General features: G+C 36.6%; 1 long non-coding RNA gene across 3 annotated transcripts in view; it reads right to left on the bottom strand.

The window, feature by feature from the left end:
- Nucleotides 1–26,181, bottom strand: part of LOC145528894 (uncharacterized) — a 425,445-nt gene that overhangs the window by 267,448 nt on the left and 131,816 nt on the right. Inside the window, exon 3 of one of the 3 annotated variants that reach the window (XR_014070771.1) lies at nt 22,501–22,587. The exons of the other annotated variants lie outside the window; for them this stretch is intronic. This is a non-coding gene — a long non-coding RNA (uncharacterized LOC145528894). The remainder of the gene's footprint in view (nt 1–22,500; nt 22,588–26,181) is intronic. 3 annotated transcript variants of the gene reach the window in all.

The raw sequence follows: 26,181 nt of genomic DNA, 5'->3' as shown, positions 1-26,181 counted from the left end.
TCATTTATGTGGTTCTTAGCAGGACTTGGTTGCTTGTGGGCAGTAGAGCTGAAGGCCTCAGTACTTGGCTGGCTGGCTGGCGTGCGCGCGCGCGTGTGTGTGTGTGTGTGTTTGTGTGTGGCTGGCTGGTGTGTGTGTGTGTGTGTGTGTGTGTGTGTGGTTGCTGTTATTTTTTTTTGGTGAAGAGGTAGGAAAATTTCAAGGACTGGTGGTTCCTTGTAAAGACTCAGGATTTTTATAAAAAGTATACCAATTGCCAACCAGAACCCTAGTTAGGAAAAGAGACACAATGTATATCAAATATAATTTAACTAACTCCTTAGAACTATCCTGAGAAGCAGGTATCACTAACTATACTTTCATTGCAAGAACACAATTGAGAATAATGAAGTGACATGCCCAGGGCTATGCAGATAATTAAAAGGAGAATCAGAATTTGAACCCATGTACTTTTGTCTCCAAGTTGGAGTTTCTATTTTAGAGTAATATCCAGCATCAACTGCCTCACCCCCATATGTAAAATACTGAAAGATATACAAACCGGAAAATAAAAAGGAGCTAATACAAGTAAAAAATAGGGTGATATGGATAAGGTGACTGGAAAAGGTCAGTTTTCATTCCAATCCCAAAGAAGGGCAATGCCAAAGAACACTCAAACTACTGCACAGTTGCATTCATTTCACATGCTAGAAGGTAATGTTCAAAATCCTTCAAGCTAAGCTTCAACAGTGTATCAATCAAGAACTTCCAGATGTACAAGCTTGATTTAGAAAAGGCAGAGGAATCAGAGATCAAATTGCCAACATCTGTTGGATCATGGAAAAAGCAAGAGAATTCCAGAAAAAAACATCTACTTCTGTTTCATTGACTACACTAAAGCCTTTGACTGTGTGGATCACAACAAACTGTGGAAAATTCTTAAAGAGATGGGAATACCAGACCACCTTACCTGCCTCCTGAGAAACCTGTATGCAGGTCAAGAAGCAACAGTCAGAACCAGACATGAAACAATGGACTGGTTCAAAATGGGAAAGGAGTACTTCAAGGCTATATATTGTCACTCTTCTTATTTAACTTATATGAAGAATATATCATGCGAAATGCTGGGCTGGATGAATCATAAGCTGGAATCAAGACTGCCAGGAGAAATATCAATAACCAATAAGCAGATGATACCACCCAACGGCAGAAAGTGAAGAGGATCTAAACAGCCTCTTGATGAAGGTGAAAGAAGTGAGTGAAAAAGCTGGGTTAAAATTCAACCTTCACAAAACTAAGATCATAGCATCTGGTCCCATACAAGTCCGAGTCCAAGTGAAAATCACTCAGTTGTGTTTGACTCCTTGCAACCCCATGGACTGTGGCCCACCAGCCTCCTCTGTCCATGGCATTCTCCAGGCAAGAATACTGGAGTGGGTAGCCATTCCCTTCTTCAGGGGATCTTCCCAATCCAGGGATCGAACCAAGGTCTCCCACATTGCAGGCAGATTTTTCACCAGATGAGCCACAAGTGAAGCCCAAGAATACTGGAGTGGGTAGCCTATCCCTTCTCCAGGGGATCTTCCCAGCCCATGAATCAAACTGGGGTCTCCTGCATTACAGGTGGATTCTTTACCAGGTGAGCTACGAGTCATGGCAAATAGATGGGGAAACAATAGAAACAGTGGCAGATTTTATTTTCTTGGACTCCAAAATCACTGTGGATAGTGACTGCAGTCATGAAATTAAAAGACGCTTGCTCACTGGAATGAAAGCTCTGACAAACTTGGACAGCGTATTAAAAAGCAGAGACATCACTTTGCTGACAAAGGTCCGTCTAGTCAAAGCTATGGTATTTCCAGTAGTCAGGTATGTGAGAGCTGGACCATAAAGAAGGTTGAACACTGAAGCATTGATGCTTCTGAGCTGTGGTGTTGGAGAAGACTCTTGAGAGTCCCTTGGACTGCAAGGAGATCAAACCAGTCAATCCTAAAGGAAATCAACCCTGAATATTCATTGGAAGGACTGATACTAAAAATGAAGTTCCAATACTTTGGATGCGAAGAGCTGACTCATTAGACAAGACCCAGATGCTGGGAAGTATTGAGAGCAGGAGGAGAAGGGGGTGAGAGAAGATGAGATGGGTGGATGGCATCACTGACTCAATGGACATGAGTTTGAGCAAATTCATACTCAGATTTCCCTGATACCTCAGTTGGTAAAGAATCCGCCTGCAATTCAGGAGACCTGGGTTTGATCCCTGGGTCAGGAAGATCCCCTGGAGAAGGGATAGGCTACACACTCCAGTATTCTGGCCTGGAGAATTCCATGGACTGTACAGTCCATAGGGTTGCAAAGAGTTGGACATGGACTGAGTGACTTTCACTTTCCGAGAGACAGTGAAGTATGGGGAAGCCTGGCGTGCTGTAGCCTGTGGGGTCACAAATAGTCAGACATCACTTAGCAACTGAACAACAACAAAATGTAATTATTCCCTATACAACAGAAATAAACAAGTACTTCTTTGATCTCTTTTAAAGTAAGAAATACTATATATGAAAAGCACAGCCTGTGTTAGATGACTTCTCTAAAACAATTGAAGACAATAGAAGGACCAGAAATAGAACTCAGTTCTCTGAACTCTCAATTTCTTGTTGAACCACCAAAGAACAGTCCTTTCCTATTAGTTAACCTTTATAAGGTACTTTGGTGATGAAAAGTACTATTATTATCTTGGAGCTTTTTAAAAAAAATTAAGACAAAAACATTTCTAAAACAATTATAATTGATTAAGTCATCCTTGTACTTTAAGCTTCTGAAGTTCACCAAATTATAGTGCACTAATAAATGAAGATAGTACTTCATTAAAGACTTTAGACATTTTCTGAAATGAACTGAAATTAACAAAAGGATTTACAGGGTGAAATGCAAACCTTCTGTAAAATTCTTTTCTACAATATTTTTCAAAAGCCCAGGTGATTAATACAGCTGTAAATTAGTATGAATTTAAAACAACACATGAGTGAACTTTGAAATCATATAAATGAAGAGTTTTCACATATTAATTTTTATGTCCAGACAATGTTAACTTATTACACCATTGATTTTAACTGATAAATTTATGTCTGTGTAGGAACATAGGAAAAATAATCTCTTAGCTCTGCAGGACATATCCTATTTCTCTGAGAAAATGTTATTACTTGGATGGATAGCTTTTGTTTTAAAAGACCTCTGGTCTAGTAACAATTCCTAGTAGGTACAGGGACTGTATATATTTGTCAACATACACTGCTTTTATTTATTTTTTTAATTAGTTTATTTTCTACTTTTTAACTTTACAATATTGTATTTGTTTTCCTATACATTGACATGAATCCACCATGGGTGTACATGTTTTCCTCTTCCAGAACCCCCCTTCCACCTCCCTCCCCATCCCATCCCTCTGGGTCATCCCGGTGCACCAGCCCCAAGCACCTTGTATCATGCATTGAACCTGGACTGGCGATTTGTTTCACATATGATAATTTACATGCTTCCATGCCATTCTCCTATATCATCCCGCCCTCGCCCACTCCCATAGAGTCCATAATACTGTTCTATTTATCTGTGTCTCTTTTGATGTGTTGCATACAGGATTATCTTTACCGATTGATTAAATACCATATATATGTGTTAGTATACTGTATTGGTGTTTTTCTTTCTGGCTTACTTCACTCTGTATAATAGGCTCCAGTTTCATCCACCTCATTAGAACTGATTCGAATGTATTTTTTTTGATGGCTGAGTAATATTGCATTGTGTATATGTACCACAGCTTCCTTATCCATTCATCTGCTGATGGGCATCTAGGCTGCTTCCAAGTCCTGGCTATTATAAACAGTGCTACGATGAACATTGGGGTACACGTGTCTCTTTCAAGTCTGGTTTCCTCAGTGTGTATGCCCAGCAGTGGGATTGCTGGGTCATATGGCAGTTCTATTTCCAGTTTTTTGAGGAATCTCCACACTGTTCTCCATAGTGGCTGTACTAGTTTGCATTCCCACCAACAGTGTAAGAGGGTTCCCTTTTCTCCACACCCTCTCCAGCATTTATTGCTTGTAGTCTTTTGGATAGCAGCCATTCTGACGGGCGTGAAATGGTACCTCATTGTGGTTTTGATTTGCATTTCTCTGATAATGAGTGATGTTGAGCATCTTTTCATGTGTTAGCTAGCCATCTGTATGTCTTCTTTGGAGAAGTGTCTGTTTAGTTCTTTGGCCCACTTTTTTTTTTTAAGTTTGTTTTTTTTTAAATAAATTTATTTATTTTAGTTGGGGGCTAATTACTTTACAATATTGTAGTGGTTTTTGCCATACATTGACATGAATCAGCCATGGGTTTACATGTGTTCCCCATCCTGAACCCCCCTCCCACCTCCCTCCCCATCCCATCCCTCTGGGTCATCCCATTGCTCCAGCCCTGAGCATTTGTCTCATGCATTGAACCTGGAATGGTGTTCTGTTTCACATATGATAATATACATGTTTCAATGCTCTTCTCCCAGAACGTCCCACCGTCACCTTCTCCCTCAGAGTCCATAAGACTGTTCTATGCATCTGTGTCTCTTATTCTGTCTCGCATATAGGGTTATCGTTACAATCTTTCAAATTCCATATATATATATGCATTAGTATACTGTATTGGTGTTTTTCTTTCTGGCTTACTTCACTCTGTATAATGGGCTCCAGTTTCATCCATCTCAATAGAACCGATTCAAATGTATTTTTTTTTAATGGCTGAGTAATATTCCATTGTGTATATGTACCACAGCTTCCTTATCCATTCGTCTGCTGATGGACATCTAGGTTGCTTCCATGTCCTGGCTATTGTAAACAGTGCTGCGATGAACATTGGGGTACACGCGTCTCTTTCAATTCTGGTTTCCTCGGTGTGTATGCCCAGCAGTGGGATTGCTGGGTCATATGGCAGTTCTATTTCCAGTCTTTTAAGGAATCTCCACACTGTTCTCCACAGTGGCCGTACTAGTTTGCATTCCCACCAACAGTGTAAGAGGGTTCCCTTTTCTCCACACCCTCTCCAGCATTTATTGCTTGTAGACTTTTGGATAGCAGCCATTCTGACTGGTGTGAAATGGTACCTCATTGTGGTTTTGATTTGCATTTCTCTGAGAATGAGTGATGTTGAGCATCTTTTCATGTGTTTGTTAGCCATCTGTATGTCTTCTTTGGAGAAGTGTCTGTTTAGTTCTTTGGCCCACTTTTTGATTGGGTCATTTATTTTCCTGGAATTGAGCTGCAGGAGTTGCTTGTATATTTTTGAGATTAATTGTCCATTGCTTCATTTGCTATTATTTTCTCCCATTCCGAGGGCTGTCTTTTCACCTTGCTTATAGTTTCCTTTGTTGTGCAAAAGCTTTTAAGTTTAATTAGGTCCCATTTGTTTATTTTTGCTTTTATTTCCAATATTCTGGGAGGTGGGTCATAGAGGATCCTGCTGTGGTTTATGTTGGAGAGTGTTTTGCCTATGTTTTCCTCTAGGAGTTTTATAGTTTCTGGTCTTACGTTTAGATCTTTAATCCATTTTGAGTTTATTTTTGTGTATCATACACTGCTTTTAATTCATGCAAACAATACTTAAAATATCATTAGCCTCATTTAGACAAATGAGGAAACTGGGGACCAGAGGAAATTATCACATAATAAATGAAAAAGAAAGGATTTCTACCTTGCTGACTTAGCCTCCTAAATCCACATAATTCAAGTAAGGCTGTAGTTAGAGAACAAGAACTCTGGGTCATTTCTCATTTATTTTCTGTTTCTTGTTATTTTTTTCTTTTATATGTGTGCAAGAGAGAGACATCAAAATGTTAGAATTTTAAATAATTGATTGTTTACATTTCCTCTTTCTCAGTATAAAATACACAGGAGAAAGCAAAAAATGTTACCTAGAGCTATCGATCTGGATTATTCAGATCAGCCCCTTTCATGTTTTGTTGCTTGACAGAAACCCATTCAACGAGTCCTCCAAGAAAGCCTCCTAAGCAGGGAACTTCAAGGAACCAGAAGTTACATTCATGACTGCAGATTTTAGCCCCAGCCTTTTTTTTTTTTTAATTTCCAATATCATTTATTCCATTTCTTTCATTTTAGAAATAAAGAAATCCGAGGCCCAGAGAATTTAAAACACTTGCTCAAAAAACACAAAGGTAGCAAGAGGCAAAACCAGTATTAGAAATCCAAGTCTCCTTTCCTTTACCTTGTGTGTATGTGTGTGCTTAATCACTCAGTTGTGTCTGACTCTTCGCGACCCTATGGACTGTAGCCTGCCAGGCTCCTCTGTACCTGGGGATTCTCCAGGCAAGAATATGGAGTGGGTTGTCATGCCCTCCTCCAGGGGATCTTCCCATCCTAGGGACTGAACCCAGGTCTCCAGCATTACAGGCAGATTCTTTACTGTCTGAGCCACCAGGGAAGCCCTTTCCTTTACATTAGCTCCAATCTTAATTGGTGGTATTTCCTTGTCCTCTTTGAAAACTTTTACTACTTAAGAACCTTTATTTATCATTATTATGATTAACATACTGTGTTAGTATTATTACTGCTATTATTTTTAAAATCAACTCAAAGAGAGTGGCTCAGTGGTTAGTTATGATCCTTGTCATATGCTGTTTCCTCTTCAAAGACCTCTTTGTATCCTCCAAATTTTAGTATCCTCAAAAAATGATCTTTCACTCTAGTCCTAGACAGTCTTCTTAACTGCATGACTTCCATCAGAGAAGTGGCTGAATAAAAAAGTAAATCTGAAGTTTGTAATGTTATTTTTAAAAATTAAAAAATTATCTATAGAGCTCAGGACAGTGAAAAAACTCATGGTAAAGCTTGAAAACTGTTTGCTGAAAGAAAAATGGAGTAATATAATTTTAATAAATAAAAATATCTATTTGCAAGGAATAAAGCCTGTTTCCTTTGTGAAAATTTTCTCCAGACACAGTGAGAGCATCACTGAGGAAAAATAGAAAAATAGAAAAGTGGTGCTTTTTCATATGTTAAGACAACCATACTCTACAAGAAGGTAACAACTTTTAAGAAGATTGCCTAATTTGCCTAATTTTATTTATCATCTCAATAGCTATAATCAATATCAGAATTTCTTTTACAATGTCTTGTATCAATAGGTGTATAAAGATCTCTGGCTATCTATCTACCTACCTACCTAGCACATACCAAACTTTGGCCCATGAAAGGAATTCTTTAAAATAATTCCTGAAATTACTAGTTTAAAAAGAAAGTAAATAGTTTGAGATCATTTTTAGAACCAGTAAAAGATCACCAAAATCTTTTTGTACATAAAATAAAAGAAAAAGAAGACTGTTTTTTATAGATTTGACATACTTCAAAACAAGTCTTTTGGAATCTCTCTCTTTATAAGTAAATACACATATTTATTTACAATATATAGAAATTTATGTATATATTTTATATAATTATACATAATATATATTTATTTTGTGTGTGTGCTCAGTCATGTCTGATTCTTTTTGACTCTTTAGACTGTAGTATCAGGGCTTCCCTGATAGCTCAGTTGGTAAAGAATCCACCTGCAACGCAGGAGACCCGGCTTTGATTCCTGAGTCATGAAGATCTGCTGGAGAAGGCATAGGCTACCCATTCCAGTATTCCTGGGCTTCTCTTGTGGCTCAGCTGGTAAAGAATCTGCCTGCAATGCAGGAGACCTGGGTTTGATCCCTGGGTTGGGAAGATCCCCTGGAGAAGGGAAAGGCTAACCACTCCAGTATTCTGGCCTGGAGTATCCATGGAATATAGTCCATGATGTCTCACAGAGTTGGACATGACTGAGAGACTTTCACTTCAGAGTGTAGTCCACCAGGCTCCTCTGTCCATGGGGTTTTTCAGGCCAGAATACTGGAGTGGTTTACCATTTTCTCCTCCAAGGGATCTTCCCCACCCAGTGATCAAACCCGCATCTCCTGTGTCTCCTGCATTATAAGGCTGATTCTTAACCTCTGAGCCATGGGGAAAGCTCAAATATATTAATATATATACCTATATTCTATGAATACATATTTATATTTACATACATAAATGCACATATATAAAACTCTTGATATATTTAACATATATATGTTAGAATTACATATGTGTATTTTATATACATTTCATAATGAGAAATTTGGGGAGGAAATTTTTTTTTATATTTATGTGTGTGTGTGCTCAGTTGCTTCACTTGTATCTGACTCTGTGTGACCTTACGGAATGTAGATCACCAGGCTCCTCTGTCCATGGGATTCTTTAGGCAAGAATACTGGAGTGGGTTGTCAGGCCCTCCTCCAGAGGATCTTCTTGACCAAAAATCGAACCTGTGTCTCCTGCATTGCAGGCAGATTCTCTACTGCTGAGCCACCCTAGAGCCCATATGTATGTATATTTATACATACATTTTATTTATAACATTTATATTGATTTATATATATATATGTATATATGTGTGTGTGTGTATATATATATATATATACATACACATGTATATATAGTCTACCCTTTTACATTTTCCATTACCCAATTCCTATAATTTAATTATCCCGAGTACCTAGTTGAAAATCTTATCCTAACATAGAATACAAGAAATCTTATTTTTTAAGCAGTCAGAAAGCTTTCTAGCTTATGCCTTTCTCCATTCACTTCCATGGAGCTGACAGAAAATCAATATCAAGAGAGGTAATATAGCACCAGAAATTTGTTTTTCTGTTCCTTATGGGGATAAACATACACTCATTCATTCATAAATATTTATTTAGCGCTTACGATATTCCAGGCCCTGTTCCTAGCGTCAGCTCTAAGTTGTTTTATTATACCATTACTTACAGAGTTATCTCAAATCTCACCACCAACACCCTCCATCCCTGTCATTTACTGAGAGCAGGGTGAAATTGGGAGGAAAGTAGGCACTTTGTCCTAGAAAATTAAAAAAAAAAAATCTCTCTGAGTTGGGCTTTATTTGACTGATTTGAACTGATTTTAGATTCACATAAGTGAAAAGTGAAAGTGTTAGTCCCTCAGTCGTGTCTGACTCTTTGTGACCCCATGGACTGTAGCCTGCTAGGCTTCTCTGTCCTTGGGATTCTCAAAGCAAGAATACTGGAGTGGATTGCCATTTCCTACTCCGTGGGAGCTTCCTGGTCCAGGGATCAAACCCGGCTCTCCTGTATTGCAGGCAGATTCTTTACCTCCTGAGCCACCAAAGGGACTCAATACATCATAAAGCATGTGCAAAGTTATATCCTCAATTTTTGGCACTTAATAGTTTCCTCCTTCTTTTGTCTTTTCTCAGAAAGGAAGAGCAATGACTAGTTGAATATTAAGTCCTGGAAAGTTAACTCTCCCTGACTTTTCTGGACTTTTCCCCCAAGTTTCTTCTTAGCCTATGGCATCACTTAGATTGATTCTCACTTAGCTACAGGCAATAATCAATTTCTCCTTTCTGTTTACTTCTCAAGCTTCATTTCCTGAGAAGAGCAGTCTAGAAAGCCAATAAGCCCTAGCATTAGAAGAAAATGAATCCCCAAAGTATTTGCTATCTTGAAATGAACAAGGCTTAATCCAACTGCTACCACATTGGTTGTATGGCAGTTGTGGATGGACCTGGAGAGTGTCCTACAGAGTGAAGCAAGTCAGAAAGAGAAAAGCAAATGTCATACAACACCACTTATATGTGGAATCTAAAAAAATGATACAGATGGCAATTGCAGAAAGATGGCATATAAATCCTGAAAGGCACATATAGACTGATGTAGCATAAGAAAGAGGCAATTAACTCTCTTCCGAGAAGACTGTAAAAACTGTCCCTTTTGCCTGAAATGTCTACCTGGTGACATCTTACAATGTCCAACTCATATTGGCTACTTTTGCAGCCTCTCCTGGCCCTCCTTCAGACTCAGGTAATAACCACTGTTTCCTCTATGCAATTATTATTCTTTGCATACGTATTATTTACATATCTGTTATCTCTAATTAAGTGTAAACATTCTATTGAAAGAATCATGTTATTCAGATTTATATAGGAGAGGTATGTGAAAGCAAGTATGAGAAGAGTGGGAAGGAGGAGGCACAGAAGTAGAAAGAGATGAAGGGAAAGAGGAAGGAGTGAAAGAAAGAAGGAAAGAAATATATTAGGATTTGGATTTGTGTTATCGGTTTGCAGGGCTTTGGCACATATTTTTATGTGGTTTGTCTCTGTAGGCACAATAACTAATTAATCTTGGAAGACCGTATGTTTCAAAAGGTCTGCTATTCCTTACTGATTCTAATTTACTGATTAAGGATTAGTAGAGTTGAAAAAAACTTTCTTTTTTTGTTCTATGATAATCCTTATATTATGGTGGGTAATGCCAACGTTGAAAGATACTAGGTAAATCTAAATAAAGCCTGTTTCATTAAAAATTTTGAACAACAAATTTGAAAAGTAAAAAATAGCTCAATACATTTGGCTTGAATAAAATGATACCTTAAGTATCTATACTGGAAATTTACATTTTAAAGTTTATTCTCGCTATTTGGATAGGAGTAAAATATTTTGATCTAATCATAAATGATTTATCAAATAGCATCTATAGTGATTGAGCATTAGTTATCGGTACAGTCACTAGCAATATGAATCCTTGTTCTTCCATCTATCTAACCATGCACCTATTGGTAATAAATTGAATGCTTAATGTATTCTCTACTGTTCAAGAGCCCTTATTTTGTTCCAACCTTGGAGCCTGTTAGAGCTTTGAGATCATACTTTTCTCTGTTAGGCTCATTAGGTTGCCTTCCCAATCCAGTTACATCCTGATTTATTAATGAAATCCAATGAAAATGTTATTCATATTAAGCCTGAAGACTAATGCTGTAATGCACATTTTTGAAGTGTACCACATTCAATACATTCAAATCCTTTTAATGTCTGTGCAAATTTTCCTACTAAAACTTCACTCTTATTATAAAATCTACATTCTATTTATCTTTTTATTAATCAAGTATATTATTCATGTATTTACCTTTCTGCAAACTATAATCTGTTTCTACTTAATATGTAATAATAGTACAGAATGCAGCTGTACTATACAGTACAGAATGTAATAATATACAGAAATAAAAGAGAATCTTCGCAGTAACCCAGATTATTTGATTATTTTGGTCTGTATAATTCAATTTCCACAGTTTTATCTTTGTGAACTTGATTTACATTGTTCAGTCATTTGCTAATTGTTAAGCAGATAATCCTTTATCTTAAAGCAACCGAGGTCTTCAAAGCACTGGGTTTCATTTTTATGTGGGTAAATTGTGATGAAAGTGAAAGCCGCTTAGTCGTTTTTGACTCTTTGCGACCCCATGGACTACACAGTCCATGAAATTCTCTAGGCCAGAATACTGGAGTGGGTAGCCTTTCCCTTCTCTAGGGCATCTTCCCAACCTAGGGATCGAACCCAGGTCTCCCTCATTGTAGGCGGATTCTTTACCAGCTAAGCCACAAGGGAAGCCCAGGAATACTGGAGTGGGTAGCCTATCCCTTTTCCAGCAGATCTTTCCAACTCAGGAATCAAACTGGGGTCTCCTGCATTGCAGGAGGATTCTAGTTTATAATATTTAAAAAGTGACAACATCATTGAAGGTATCATAGAAAGAGTCAAAGCCCTGGGGAAGCTAGTAACAATTTAGCTTTTCCAGTCAATGTGGGAATATTAATTCTACCTTATTAAGATAATTTTATAGATGTGTTTAATAATATGAGAATATCTCAGCTACCAGTGGGCATCTCTGATGGTTTTTGACCCTATCATCTGATGTAATTAACACAAGAAATAGTAAATTTCTTCTTTTACAGGAAATGGTAAATAATTTGTTATATCAGCCAGTTTATACAGAGGTTGCTTATTAGATGAAAAAAAAAATGATGAGTAGGAGTTTACAAAGTAGCAAACTTTCAAATCATGTAATGATTCTGAGGAAAACAGTCACACAAATTTTAGCTTTGGAAATTAAACTGTTACATTTTTTAAAAACCCCAAAACTTTAATTTTGGATAAGACACTTCACATCTCTGGGCCTCAACTTCCTAAGGTGTACTGTGATTGTGTTGTGCTATAAAATCTTTAAGGTTTCTTCTGGGTCTAAAACTATTTGTTATATTGTATCATATTATACTGTACTATATTGACAATCTCCTTTTTCAGGAAATATTACTAATAAGGGTTGTCCTAAACTATAAATGATTATACTTAAGCAAATTTTGGAATTTCATGTAAGAGCATCAATAGCAAACATGAATTTAACAATATTTAAATAAGCCACATTGCCAAGATCTTTTTGTAATCATCTGATCTGATCCTCTCAAAAATAGTTATTAAATATATTCTGCTATTACTCGCTGTATTATAGATAAGGAAACTGAGGCACTGAAAGTTAGATGACTTTCCCTACTTTAAATAAGGAGGAGCTGTAATCTGAATTATGGTCTCAGACTTCAAAGTCTTTTTACATTATCTGCTTCTTGGACCACAAAGTATAGTTTGAGACAGTTTATTCCTGGAGCCCATGGAAATAAACCAACCAGGCTGCTATCATTACGAAGGTTGGTAAAACCTACTTTTCCATAAAAAGGATCTCTTCTAGCAATCTTTGTCTAGCTTCGTGATATTGAAGTACTCTTTAATCATGAATCCAAACAGGCCAGACCACAGAATAGCAGCTCCTTTCAGATTTCAGAAGACACAAAGTTTCAAATTAGCAGACACAGAATATGATTTTGGTGCTCTATCTTGCAGAAAATGTCAAAATAAAGAAAGTACATTTCAGTTCCTGTGGCTAGTTTCTAAAGTTTACATTCTCTCTTTTACAGTTTTTCATGTAAAAGCCTGAAATTATGGATAATTTCCACTTTCAAATACCAGTGCCTTCATTTTTTGATTGCCTTGGAAATATTACACAGCTAATATTTTTACCTCCTTTGAATGAATTCTCTGCATCCCAAATATTTATTTCCTGGATTTTGGGTTGGGATTACATTATAGATTATGTAAATTATAACTGGGGAGGGGGGAATTAAAGTTCAGAATTGAATGAAGGAAAACATCACGAATTTCTGACTTTTGCAATGTTTTCTGTTAAGTAAATTGAGGACTGTATATTGATCTAAATATACATACAATTACTGCTTTACTTATATATGTGATTGCTGCTTAACATTATAGTAGATTGTTACCATGGAACTGAGAGATTTTAATTTTAAAAGAATTTTTAAATATTAATTTTCCTTCACTTTATGGATTCTTTAAGTAACATGTTTAAAGGAGAAAGCTACTTCTATTGTGGCATTGATATATTTGTATACGTAATGATCCCTTAGATTCTATTTAATGTTCTCAGAATAGTGAAGTAAGTTTTCAGCTGTTTAAAGAATTGTTGCATTTTCAAAACTGTTTAATATACTCCTTTTCTTAAAGGTGGGCTTCCAGGCAGCACAGTGGTAAAGAATCTGCCTGCTAGTGCAGGAGACACAAGAGATGTACGTTCGATCCGTGGGTTGGGAAGATATCCTAGAGTAGGAATTGGCAACCTATTCCATTATTCTTGCCTGGAAAATTCCATGCCAGAGGAGCCTGGTGGCCTACAGTCTATGGGGACACAAAGAGTCAGACACAACTAAACACACACACTTTCTTTTAATGTAAGCACTGAGAAATGACTGTGCAGATGTATTTCAACACCATAATGAGAAGGCATCATGTTCAGAAAGGCAGTCAGCTCAGGTGAACTTATATATGACACATAATTAGTTGTATTTCCCAACAAGATAGCATTTTATGAAGAGTGATTTACCATTGAACATATTTCTTACTCTCATTTTTAAAACTGTTTAAAAGTAGGCATCTCCCCCACCCACCATCTGCTTTTCCCACTTCATAAGAACCAAATGTCTTATAGAGCTAGTTCTATTAATGAACTTGTATGTGTGTGTGTGTGTGTGTGTGTTAGTTACTCAGTTGTGTCCGACTCTTTGTGACCCCATGGACTGTAGCCTGCCAGGCTCCTCTGTCCATAAAATTCTCTAGGCAAGTATACTGGAGTGGGTAGCCATTCCCTTCACCAGGGAATCTTTCCGACCCAGGGATGAAACCTGGGTCTCCCGCATTGCAGGCAGATTTTTTTTTACCATCTGAGCCACCAGGGTAGCCCCCCTCAATGATAGATACTAAATTATTGGCCAAGCTTCCAAGGTCAAAGGCAAGCAGAGAGCCCAGACAGCTAGTGAGATCTTGCAGAGGTGGGACACAGATACAGCCAGATAATGAGTCCATTGCAACCCCTGTCCCATAGTTTATATCCTTTAAGTGATGCCCTTTCTCTAATCTACTTCATGTGTATAGTGCATGCATAAGGCTGCAATTGGATGCTGTTGCCTTGTCTGCCCATTACGGGAGGGAGACTTCCCTCTTTGACTGTAATGGAAAGGTAGAGGTGCTAACCACTGTTTCCCTTATCCTTATTCTATAAAATTCACATTTTTCTTCTCCATTGCTGACTGTTGGCACCTTACTCTCTCTAGGAATACAGGGCTGTCCTTCTTGTTTCTGCCTTTGGCTGCTTTCCCAATAAAAGATAGAATTAGCACATACTCCCTGAGGAGGACGGGAGGAGACTCAGCAGGGTGCTTCCTTGGGGGCCCTTCAACCACTGGCAGGGAGTATTCACAAAGGCACCCTGGAACTAGCTAACATTGTATTTGTGATGAGTAGTACCAGTGCCTCTGTATTCATGCATAACCAGCCCAGGGGAAATAATACACAAATATTAATTATTTGGAGATAATAATATGTGTACAGCTCGTGATCTGTGTGTACAACTCCCATTGATATTCCATTAAGAAAACAAAAACACATTCACAGTTAGTGTTTGCCCAACTTATTTTTAAAGAAGTGTGGGTGTCTTCTAAGAGGAAAAGTATAAAGAGTCAATGCTTAATAAAATCACATGTCTGTGTATAATTTTAATAGTTGAAGTCAGACTACAGCCTTAAGTCTTTTGCATGCTATTAATGGGAAAGAATGCAAAACTACTACTCTTTCTCTGTAAGCAAAACCTAATGAGAAATTTAATGAGTAAACTTGATCAGGGCTTGCTTATACATTCTGGATCTGCAAAACAATCATGAAGTAAGAAAGTGAGTTATCAGATAATTATCCATATTATTAGAGGTCAAATCACACATAGAAGGTTTAATTTCCTTTTTCCAAGGGTGCGGGGTGGCTGTGTTTTCTATATGATGCAGATTATTTTTCATTTCTCCCGGCTTTACTTTGCAGGGATAGTCAATGGGATTTCTACATATGGTGGTGTCATATGGCTTGTCTCTCTGTTAGCACTGGTAGATTCTTCCCCAGACCTTCCCACTAAATAGATATTTAATAATTCCATTTCACATCTCTGCCACAGTACAATTCCATGCTGACACGTCTTCTCTCGAGAGGGAAGAGTGTGGCTTAGTGGTAGCACACATTCTAAGAGCCATGAACCACTGAGTTCTAATCTCAACACCAGGTTCCTCAGTGGCTTAGGCAAGTCACTTCCTTATCCCTTAGGTTCTAAATCTGTAAAGGAGAGATGACAATGCAGTGATAGTGTGAGCAGTAATTAATGTGTTAGTAAAGTGTTACAGTAATTCTAAATATTATCATTACCTCAACACAGTTTGTTCACATAAGCAACCTCCCATGAATTCAAATGATTATAAATACACATTGTACATTTTTTATGCAAATAGGTATGTTCCAATAGTCTTACAAACTTATAAACAGATCATATTTTTAAAATGTATTGAAAGGTCACTTATTTTTAATTTGGGAAATGTTTTCCTACAGAAACAGTGTCAACAGTCATCCAGGCAAGCCTGTAATGTTATATTGGTCTTGTCATATGCATTTGCAATAAAATGGTAGAAAACAGTTTTTGTTTTATTGTGGAGATGATAAATTATCTTTACATTTCATGTTTAATAAGAAAAGAATAAGACAATAGCAAACAGAACATGAAGATTTTTAAGAGGGTGCTTGGTGACAGTGGTTCAGAAATCACTCATTCAACATTTACTCTCTTATTATATTTTAAGAAAAATATTTGAGTATGTCTCTGTGTCAGACATTATTCTAGGTACTGGGAACATAACAGTGAACAACAACAACAAAATACTGTACTTGAAGAGGAAGGAAAGACAATAAGCAATTAAATACATATTATTTCAGATAGACATAAAGGGCTATGAAAAATAAAGTGGGATGAGGGTTGGATGTTTGAAAGTAGAGGGTGGTATTTTCCATGTGGTACTCACAGAAGACCTGCAATTAGATGATATTTGATTACAAACCTGAATGCAATTGGGAAGCCAAACGTGAATATCTGAAAGTAGAACTTTCCAGGTAGATGGAAGAGCAAATACGAAAGCCCTGAGATGAAAGTCTGTTTAGCATATTTAAGGAACAGCAGAGGTCGATGTGTCTGGAACACAGTTAATAAAGGATTTGTGGTGTTAGATACTGTTGATGAGATTACAGATGGTCAGATCATGCAGGGCCTTTAGACTACAGTAAACTCTTCATATTTCATGCTGTGTACAGTGTCAAGCAAATGGAAGATTTGGAGCCTAGGAAGGATTATCATTTGATTTTTTTTTTTTCATTTTGGCATTTCTCACAGGAATTAATATTATTAAGGAGTGTGATAGGATAAATAATTGTCTCCCCCAAAGATACTCATTTCCTCATCTCTAGAATCCACGAATGTTACTTTGTTGTTGTTCAGTCGCTGAGTCGTGTCTGACTCTTTGTGAGCCCATGGACTGCAGCACACCAGGTTCCCTTGTCCTTCACTATCTCCTGGAGTTAGCTCAACTTCAAGTTCATTGAATCAGTGATGTTATTTAACCATCTCATCCTCTGTGACTTCCTTCTCCTTTTGCCTTCAATCTTTCCCAGCATCAGGGTCTTTTCCAATGAGTCACCTCTTCACATCAGGTGGCCAAAGTATTGGAGCTTCAGCATCAGTCCTTTTAAGGAATATTAGGGGTGATTTCCTTTAGGATTGACTGGTTTGATCTCCTTGCAGTCCAAGGGACTTTCAAGAGTCTTCTCCAGCACCACAAATTTGAAAGAATCAATTCTTTGGCACTCAGCTTTCTTTGTGATTCAACTCTCACATCAGTACACGACTACTGGAAAAACCATAGCTTTGACTATATGGACCTTTGTCTGCAAAATGATGTCTCTGCTTTTTAATACACTGTCTAAGTTCGTCACAGCTTTCCTTCTGAGGAGCAAGCATTTTGAATTTCATGGCTGCAGTCACTTTCTGCCATTAGAGTGGTATAATCTGCCTGTCTGAGTTTGTTGGTATTTCTCCTGGAAATCTTGATTCCAGTTTGTTATTCATCCTTCCCAGAATTTCGCATGATGTACTCTCCATAGAAGTTAAATAAGGAGGGTGATAATATAGAGCCTTGTCATACTCCTCTCCTAATTCTGAACAAGTCCATTGTTCCATGTCCAGTTCCAACTGTTGCTTCTTGACTCACACATAAGTTTCTCAGAAGACAGGTAAGGTGGTCAGTCACTCCCATCTCTTGAAGAATTTTCCACAGTTTGTTGTGATTCACACAGTCAAAGGCTTTAGCATAGTCAATGAAGCAAAAGTAGATGCTCTTCAGGAATTCCTTTGCTTTCTTCATGATTCAGCAAATGTTGGCAATCTGATCTCTGGTTTCTCTGCCTTTGCTAAAACCAGCTTGTACATCTGGAAGTTCTCAGTTCACGTACTGCTGAGGCCTAACTTGAAGGATTTTGAACATAATCTTGCTAGCATGCGAAATGAGCACAACTGTATAGCACTTTGAGCATTCTTTGGCATTGCACTTCTTTGAGATTGGAATGAAAAGTGACCTTTTCCAGTCCTGTGGCCACTGCTGAGTTTTCCAAATTTACTGACAGATTGAGTGTAACCCTTTAACAGCATCATCTTTTAGAATTTGAAATAGCGCAGCTGGAATTCTGTCCTTCCACGAGCTTTGTTCATAGTAATATTTCTTAAGGCCCACTTGACCTCACACTCTACGATGTCCAGCTCTAGGTGAGTGACCACACCATTGTGGTTATCCAAGTCATTAAGACCTTTATTCTTCGTGTTCTTCTGTGTATTCTTGCCACCTCTTCTTAATCTCTTGGTCTGTAGCCCACCAGGCTCCACTGTCCATGAGATTTCCCAGGCAAGCATACTGGAGTGGGTTGCCATTTCCTTCTCCAGAGGATCTTCCTGACCCAGGGATTGAACCCACATCTCCTGCACCTCCTGCATTGGCAGGCAGATTCTTTACCACTGAGCCATCTGGGAAGGCCATTTTTTCCTGATTCAGAGTTAATGTGCTTTTAGTCTATTGCTCACCATGTACTGGCAAACATCCCTTAGTGTATTTTATTTCCTAATTAACTACCTAACAAGTTGGTAGGTAGGTGGTAGTGGTGACAACTATGTGATAGGAATGGATTGAAATCATAGGATTATTTATTATTCCTATTCTATAGACTAGAACACTAAAGACAGAAATGACATAATATATTTATAACATTGCCATTCTTTTAAAAAATTGACCTAATATTGTGTTTAATGTAATGTACATAAAACCTATCTCTCTTGGCATGACACATTGCACAACATGCTCCTTTATACTGAGAGCATCTCAGTTTTGTTTTGTTTTGTTTTACTTTATAAGAGTATGAAGCAGCATGAAAAAGCTGAAATTCAGATTTGATGTATTATTTAATGATTTACTTTGGAAACCATGAAAGTTTTCTATCTGCAGCTAATTAAAAATGAGGGCTTAAAACAGCCATAGGTAAAAAAAATACATTAATATTTAGTATCATTTCCCAGTGGAAAAATGATGAAAAAACAATGCATTGAGATGAGAAATTAGTTTACAGATATGTGATAAGAGTACTACAAACCAAATTTGTGCCTAATTTGCTGAAAAAAAAATCCAACCCTGTATCTCTTTTCTTTGATGCTCCAAACTCTAAACTTCGTTCATAACCTGGATTGTCTTTTAAAATTCACTGAGTGCTTACTATATACTAACCATCATGTTAAGCAATTTATGTGGAATGGCTCACTTAATCCTTATAAAACTTTTACAGTTATAATATGACCATTTTACTTACTATTGCTGTAGAATTCATAGTACTTGTGTCAACACATAGTCTCACAAAATTCTCTGGATAATTAATCTCATGAAATATTAAGTGAAGTGAAGTGAAGTGAAAGTCACTCAGTTGTGTCCGACTCTTTGTGACCCCATGGACTATACAGTTCATGGAATCCTCCAGGCCAGAATACTGGAGTGGGTAACCTTTCCCTTCTCTAGGGGATTTTCCCAACCCACGGTTTGAACCCAAGTCTCCTGCATTGCAGGCGGATTCTTTACCAGATGAGCCACAAAAATTAATTAATATTTAATTAATTATTAATTAATTAAATATTAATTGATATGAAGAGATACCCATTCATTTGAAAGGGAAGAAATATTAATACATGGGACATCTCTGTGTTTTTAGCTACTCATTTCCAACTTGGTTTCCCTGACATTTCTATACTTCTTGTTCTTCCACTATCTGGACAGTTGATTTTGTCCACCTCTGAAGTGAACAAAATCTGAAATTTGTGACTCGTAGCCTGCAAAATTCACTACAAGTTCCTGAGAAGCTGGTTTTTATTTCCTTTTTTATTTTTTTCAGTTACTGCTTACCCTTTCCTTTTTGTTACCCAACAATATAATATGTTTTTTCTGTTTTCTATCATGTAATAGAGTCGTCTTACACTGATATGCAGATATGCTTTCAAACAGGACTATTCACAGTTCTACTGAAGTATGAAAGTTATCCCTTTAAACCTATTTCATTGTACTATATGCATCCAATCCTACAGCATAGGAATTTAAAATTCTCTGCAGTACCTTTGAAATGAAATGTACTCCTTAACCTATATATTCACAAGTTGATATTGGAAGAGTAATCAACTTCAAAGCAGGGTTATTTTTTGCATTTGCAGCTTTAAACTTATAATTGTATGTTCATTGCAAAGCTCTTCATAGCTATAAAGATATCACAAAGAGAGAGAGAACTGATATTACCTAGAAGAGTCTATATTAGGATACAGACTTGTTTGCTGTAGAAAGCGATTCCAAAAGAAATTGGCTTAAGAAGAACATTTTCACAAATACAGAAGTGTTTTAAAGGAGAACTGAAGTCACCCCTGTCCACAACCAATCCCCAGTGTAATCACTCAAAAGAAACATTTGAAAAAGAAATCTATGGCCTCTGCATCAACCCCACAGCAGCACAACTGCCTACTGATCAACCCACCCCACTCCTCAAAAAAACAGAATATGGCCTAAACAGAAGAGAATTTTATTTCTATCCTTCCAGGTAACTAGCCAGGAAAGGTATAACAGTTTCATGGTATCAAGGATTCTTCTTCTTTCTGTCTTCTTGCTCTGCCATTGCTAGGGTTTGTTCTCATACGTGTGACTGAAATGACTTCCCAAGGACTCTATAGGCGAGTGTGATGGAAAGAAGAGAGAAGAAAGACATATTCCTTTCCTCTAGTAGCACATCCCACACATTGCATATATCATTTCTGTCACATTTCATAGATATGAATTTACTCCCATGGTAATCCCTAGATGCAAAAGAGGCTACACAATAAATTCTTTAGCCAAATTAATCTAGACTCAGCTAAAGTTTCTACAACTATAGAACAAGAAAATAACAGATACTGGCAGAATAACTATTAGTCTTAGCCACAGCAGAAATGATGAACATTTCTACATCCAATACCATGAGGTTTTCTTGCCTTTGTGCTTCCATTCTTTCCCCTACTTATAATGTCCTTTATTCACAATCTCATTTGTCAAAATTTGACTCAGTCAGTCTTTAAGGCCCAGATTTCATCTCCCTTCTGAAGCATTCTGTGGTAGACACAGTCATATTTATCAAACATTAAATTGCTTTTTCTTTATTTCCCAGCCATCTTGCATGTGTTGCAGGGAATGGGGCAGGTGGGAGGTGAAGGAAGTTGGAAAGACTTCAACTAGTTTGGACCCATACATAAGTATAAATATGTGTGTTTTGCACTTGTCATAGTATACTTTTGTGTCTGAATGTTTCCTGGGAAAATCTATGAGTTCCTCAATGGTGTTTGATATATAGTAGAGTTCAGTGAATGGTGATTACATAGATAATTTTGTAAAACTGAAAATAGAAGCAAGAAGCAGGGAAGTACCAAAGAAGATATTGCTATTGTTTAGTTGCTGAGCCGTGTCCAATTCTTTGTGATCCCATGGACTGTAGCCCACCAGGCTCCTCTGTTCATGGGACTTCCTAAGCAAGAATACTGGAGTGGGTTGCCATTCCTTTCTCCAAGGGATTTATGCACCAAATGTATGGCATGATAAAATAACTTAGATGCCTATATTTTACTACAAGATATCATTACTATTTGTTGGCCTCTGCATATCTTTTTGAATACTTTCCTTCTACTATTTCTGATTGCATAAAATATATTTTTTAATGCAGTATTTCCTTCTTTGGCAAATACATTGAAATTAAATTTGCTTTATATATATATATATATATAGAGAGAGAGAGAGAGAGAGAGAGAGAGAGAGAGAGAGCCACTTAATTATTTTAATTGAAGGATAATTGCTTTACAGAATTTTGTGGTTTTCTGTCAAACATCAACATGAATCAGCCATAGGTACACCCTCCTGAACCTCCCTCCCATCTTCCTCCCCATCCCACCCTTCTAGATTATTACAGAGCCCTTGTTTGAGTTCCCTGAGTCATACAGCAAATTCCCATTGGCTATCTACTTTACACATGGCTAAATTTGCTTCTTTTAAAAATACTTTCAAAATCAAATTTCAAAACTGCCTTTGTGTTGAAGGGTTGTGGTAAAATTTATCAGTCTGTTTAGTGCTATAAGGATTTACTATTACACATTTTCTAAAATGATAGTTGTTCTCTCTAATAAGACCACAGTACATGACATAATATTCCAAATAAAAATTTATGCATTAACTTGCCTAATATTCACCACGATCTAATAATTAATGGGTTATTTTTATCCCCATTTCATGGATCAGAAAATTGAGTGGATTTTAATGCTGCAAATTAATGTTTAATATTCTTATGGAATCAGTCATTATTTTGTGCACTTATTTCACCCAATAATACATAAATTTACTATAATATAAATTCTAACATTTGAAGTATATTTTATTTCTACTGAGTGCTGAATATATTTTAATCATTCATTTACTTTTTCCTTCTCCTTTATCAATAATAAACTTAAATTTCTCTGTTTTGATTTATCATTTGGACTTGAAATCTGAACTACTTTCGAAAGAAAGATCAATACATACCATGAAAAATGTAGGACCAGTGTATCAAAGGGTTATGCTTAAATTGTTTATCACATTGAAGTAGTTACTCAGGAGTAACAGGAAGAGCTGAAAGAAGTAACCCAAGAAGTTAAAATGATCTTTGTCACAGACATTTAAAAAGAGCAAAGATTAGATAGATTAGATCAAAACTTGAGTTTATCCCCTCCCTGCACATAAGTAGGTTTTGTAAGTTGTATTTACTCAGATAATGAAGTAGGAAACCCACAGTTTAAGTTGATGTTTTATCAGCAACAACACAGTTGTTTAAGGCTAAAATTAAATGAATTTGGAGCTGCTTTTCAAGTCAGTTGAAGAAAACATTTTAAGCAACTAAGATGTAATTATTTAAACATAAGCTTGCATAAAAGAGAGATAAATCAGTCATTTCATCTGGTTCCTTTTTCACATTCATTTTACGTGACACGAGAATTGGCCTTCATCATTATTTACATCTATCTTTTCTATTCTACAAATGCTTTCTAGGGTGTTGAAAAATTATTGTTTGCAGTATTTCTTTAGAGAAGAAAAGGGTAGAATATTCCACTCAGTATAAGATCTATGCTTGCTGAAGGCAGCAAGAATCACCTGTGCATATTTTAAAGAAGGATTTGGCTCCCTGCCACCAAAGTTCAAGTGACCACTTAGGATTTCTCATTGAGAACTACTGTATGCAAACACACAAGCTGTGGATTGATTCTTACTTAATTACCAGACCACCAACTTTGCCAGTGCCATTAGCTGCAATACAATCTTGGACAACGTGCAAAACTATCATGATTTTTTCCTTCTGATCTCTCTGGTATGTTTCAGACCATCTATGGAAGGCTCAAAAGAAGTGCATGTAATTTCACACTTATGTGTCAGGTTGATGGAAAAAGTGGGCATGCTACAAAGCTTTCAGAGCTACAATTCAAGTGAGACCCCCAACTGCATATTAAATTCATGGATGAACAATGGAAACCTGAAAGTTATAATTTCAAGTTTTACTTCTGTAGTTATTGGCATATGACACCGAATTATTAAATCCAGCACAATACAAAAGTGAACAGGAGAGATTTACATAGGAATAAGAGAGCACTGTGGAGTTCGGGAATATGCAAAAACTGTAGAATACTTTCATAATAGTAAATTTTATGAAATATAAATGGAACAAGTTTTTGAATACAACCCCCACCTAATTTCTACGTTAAACTATGTATGTGTAACCCTCACACAGTGTACAAGAAAGCACTGAAATGCAGAAACAATGTGAGGTAGCAGGTAGACCCATTACCTTTGGTTGCTTCTGCATACGAATAGCTAATAATCTAACACAAAAATATCATTAGCATATCAGATTTTTCTGAGTAAAAGGGGTGGTGGTGGATTTTTATAACTAATACTCTGCCCAGAAGTTTTCTTTACATCTCAAATTAGCGAAGTATATAAATCAATTTCCTTATATGACAGCAGTGAAGAGAGAAAGTATATCATTGGAATGAAATATTTCTGAGTGTTTATAGGATGGTATAGCAGGCATATTAGTAAGAGCAAATTGAAAAATAAAAATTGCTACAGAAGTATAGTTGACAAAGACTTTAAAGCATAGATCATAGATCAGAAGATTTAATATTAAGACAATTGTATTTCCTAAACTGATTTACAGATTCAGTGCAATCCCTGTCAAAATCCCAGCTGACATTTTTGTAGAAATTGACAAGCTGATTCTAAATTTCATATGGAATTGTAAGAGATGTGGATTAGCCAAAAACAATCCAAAAAAAGAATGAAATATATGGTCTCACGATTCCTAATTTTTTTCAATCTCTTTATTTTTTAAAAATTTATTTATTTTAATTGGAGGCTAATTACTTTACAATATTGTGGTGGTTTTTGCCATACATTGACATGAATCAGCCATGGGTGTACATGTGTTCCCCATCCTGAACCCCCCACCCACTTCCCTCCCCACCCCATCCCTCAGAGTCATCCCAGTGCAACAGCCCTAAGCACCCTGTCTCATGCATTGAACCTGGACTGAGGATCTATTTCACATATACAATTCTTAATTTTGAAGCTTACGACAGAGAAATTGTAATCATGACAGTGTAACACTGGCACAAGGACAGATATATAAATCAACGGAACAGAATTGAGACAACTGTATATCTACATGGAAAAGAATGAAGTTGGATCTTACCTCACACCATATAAAAATTAACTCAAAATGAATCAAAATCCTAAGTGTAAAAGTTAATATGATAAAAATTTTAGGAGAAAATACAGGGTAAATAGTCAATACCTTGATTTGGCAAAGGATTCTCGGACATAGCAACATGAGCAACTAAAGAAAAAAAGACAAATTGAACTTCATCAAAATTAAAAACTTCTATGCTTTCAAAGTACACCATCAAGAAAGTGAAAAGACATCAAATAGGGGAAACATGTGCAAAACAAATATGTTAAAAGGGATTGCACCTAGACTACATAGAGCCCTTACAATCCAATAATAAAAAGACAAAAAAACCTAAAAAGAAATGGATAAGTGATCTCAATAGATATTTCTCCAGGGAATATATAAAAATGGCCAAACAGCACATGAAAGATAAGCAAGGGAAGCAAATCAAAACCACAATGAGAAACTATTTCATAGCTACCAGGATAGCTAGAACCAAAAAGTTCCATATTAACTAGTTCTTGTGAGAATACAGAGAAATCAAGAGTCCTCAAGCTTTCTTGGTAGGAATGTAAAAGAGTGCCACAGCTTTGGACAACAGTCCAGTGTTTCCTCCAACAAACACATAATTACCATATGATCCAGCAATTCCTCTCCTAGATATACATCCAGAGAAATGGAAACATATCTACACTAAAACTTATGTATATGCATGTTAACAGCATGATTATTCATAACAATCAAAAGGTGGAAACAACATAAATATCCACGCTCAGAAGAAATGTGATATATACATACATTCAATGAAATATTTTTTAGTGATAGAAAGAAACGAAGTTCTGATACACGTGTCTGTTTGGTCGAACTTTGAAAATGTTCCCCTAAGTGAAAGATGACCATCACAAAAGTCCACATATCGTATGATCTCATTAATATGAAAGTCCAGAATAAAGAAATATAGAGAATGAAAGCAGATTGGTGGTTGCTCAGGGCTGGGGGTAGAGGTAAATGAGTAGGGTAATAGCTAAAGGGTTTAGGGTTTCTTTTTGAGATGATAAAGATGTTCTAAAATTGATCGGGGTGATGGTTCCATATAACTATGAAAATACTAAAACCCATTGAATTTTACACTTTGAATGGGAGAACTATAATAAGTGAGTTATATCTCAGTAAAGCTGTTTTTTAAAAACAAGGGAACTTTAGTAGGTTTGTTAACTCGTGTGTACATCTAACTCTAAAGCTACATAGCAACTACACAACAGATGAATAATATGAATTCTGGAAAAAAAAGACATATGGTGATGTGTCAAATCCTACAGAACTGAATATTCAGTTCTTATAAATGAAGAAGGATACAAAATATTCAGCTTCTTTTACATTGAAGCAAATTATTCACCAATGTTAAATAAATGTGGTAGGAATACTAACAGCCAAGGATTTCATTTCTATTGAAAAAAGTAATTATAAGCTGGAAGCTATTGAAATTCAAGATGGACTTTGAAACA

This window comes from Giraffa tippelskirchi, chromosome 12, assembly GCF_054371585.1.
Source record: "Giraffa tippelskirchi isolate mGirTip1 chromosome 12, T2T-mGirTip1v1.2.pri, whole genome shotgun sequence".
NCBI classification, from domain to species: Eukaryota; Metazoa; Chordata; class Mammalia; order Artiodactyla; family Giraffidae; genus Giraffa; species Giraffa tippelskirchi.
The sequence above is the reverse complement of the archived record's forward strand: the minus strand, read 5'-3'. Positions and strand labels throughout refer to the sequence as shown.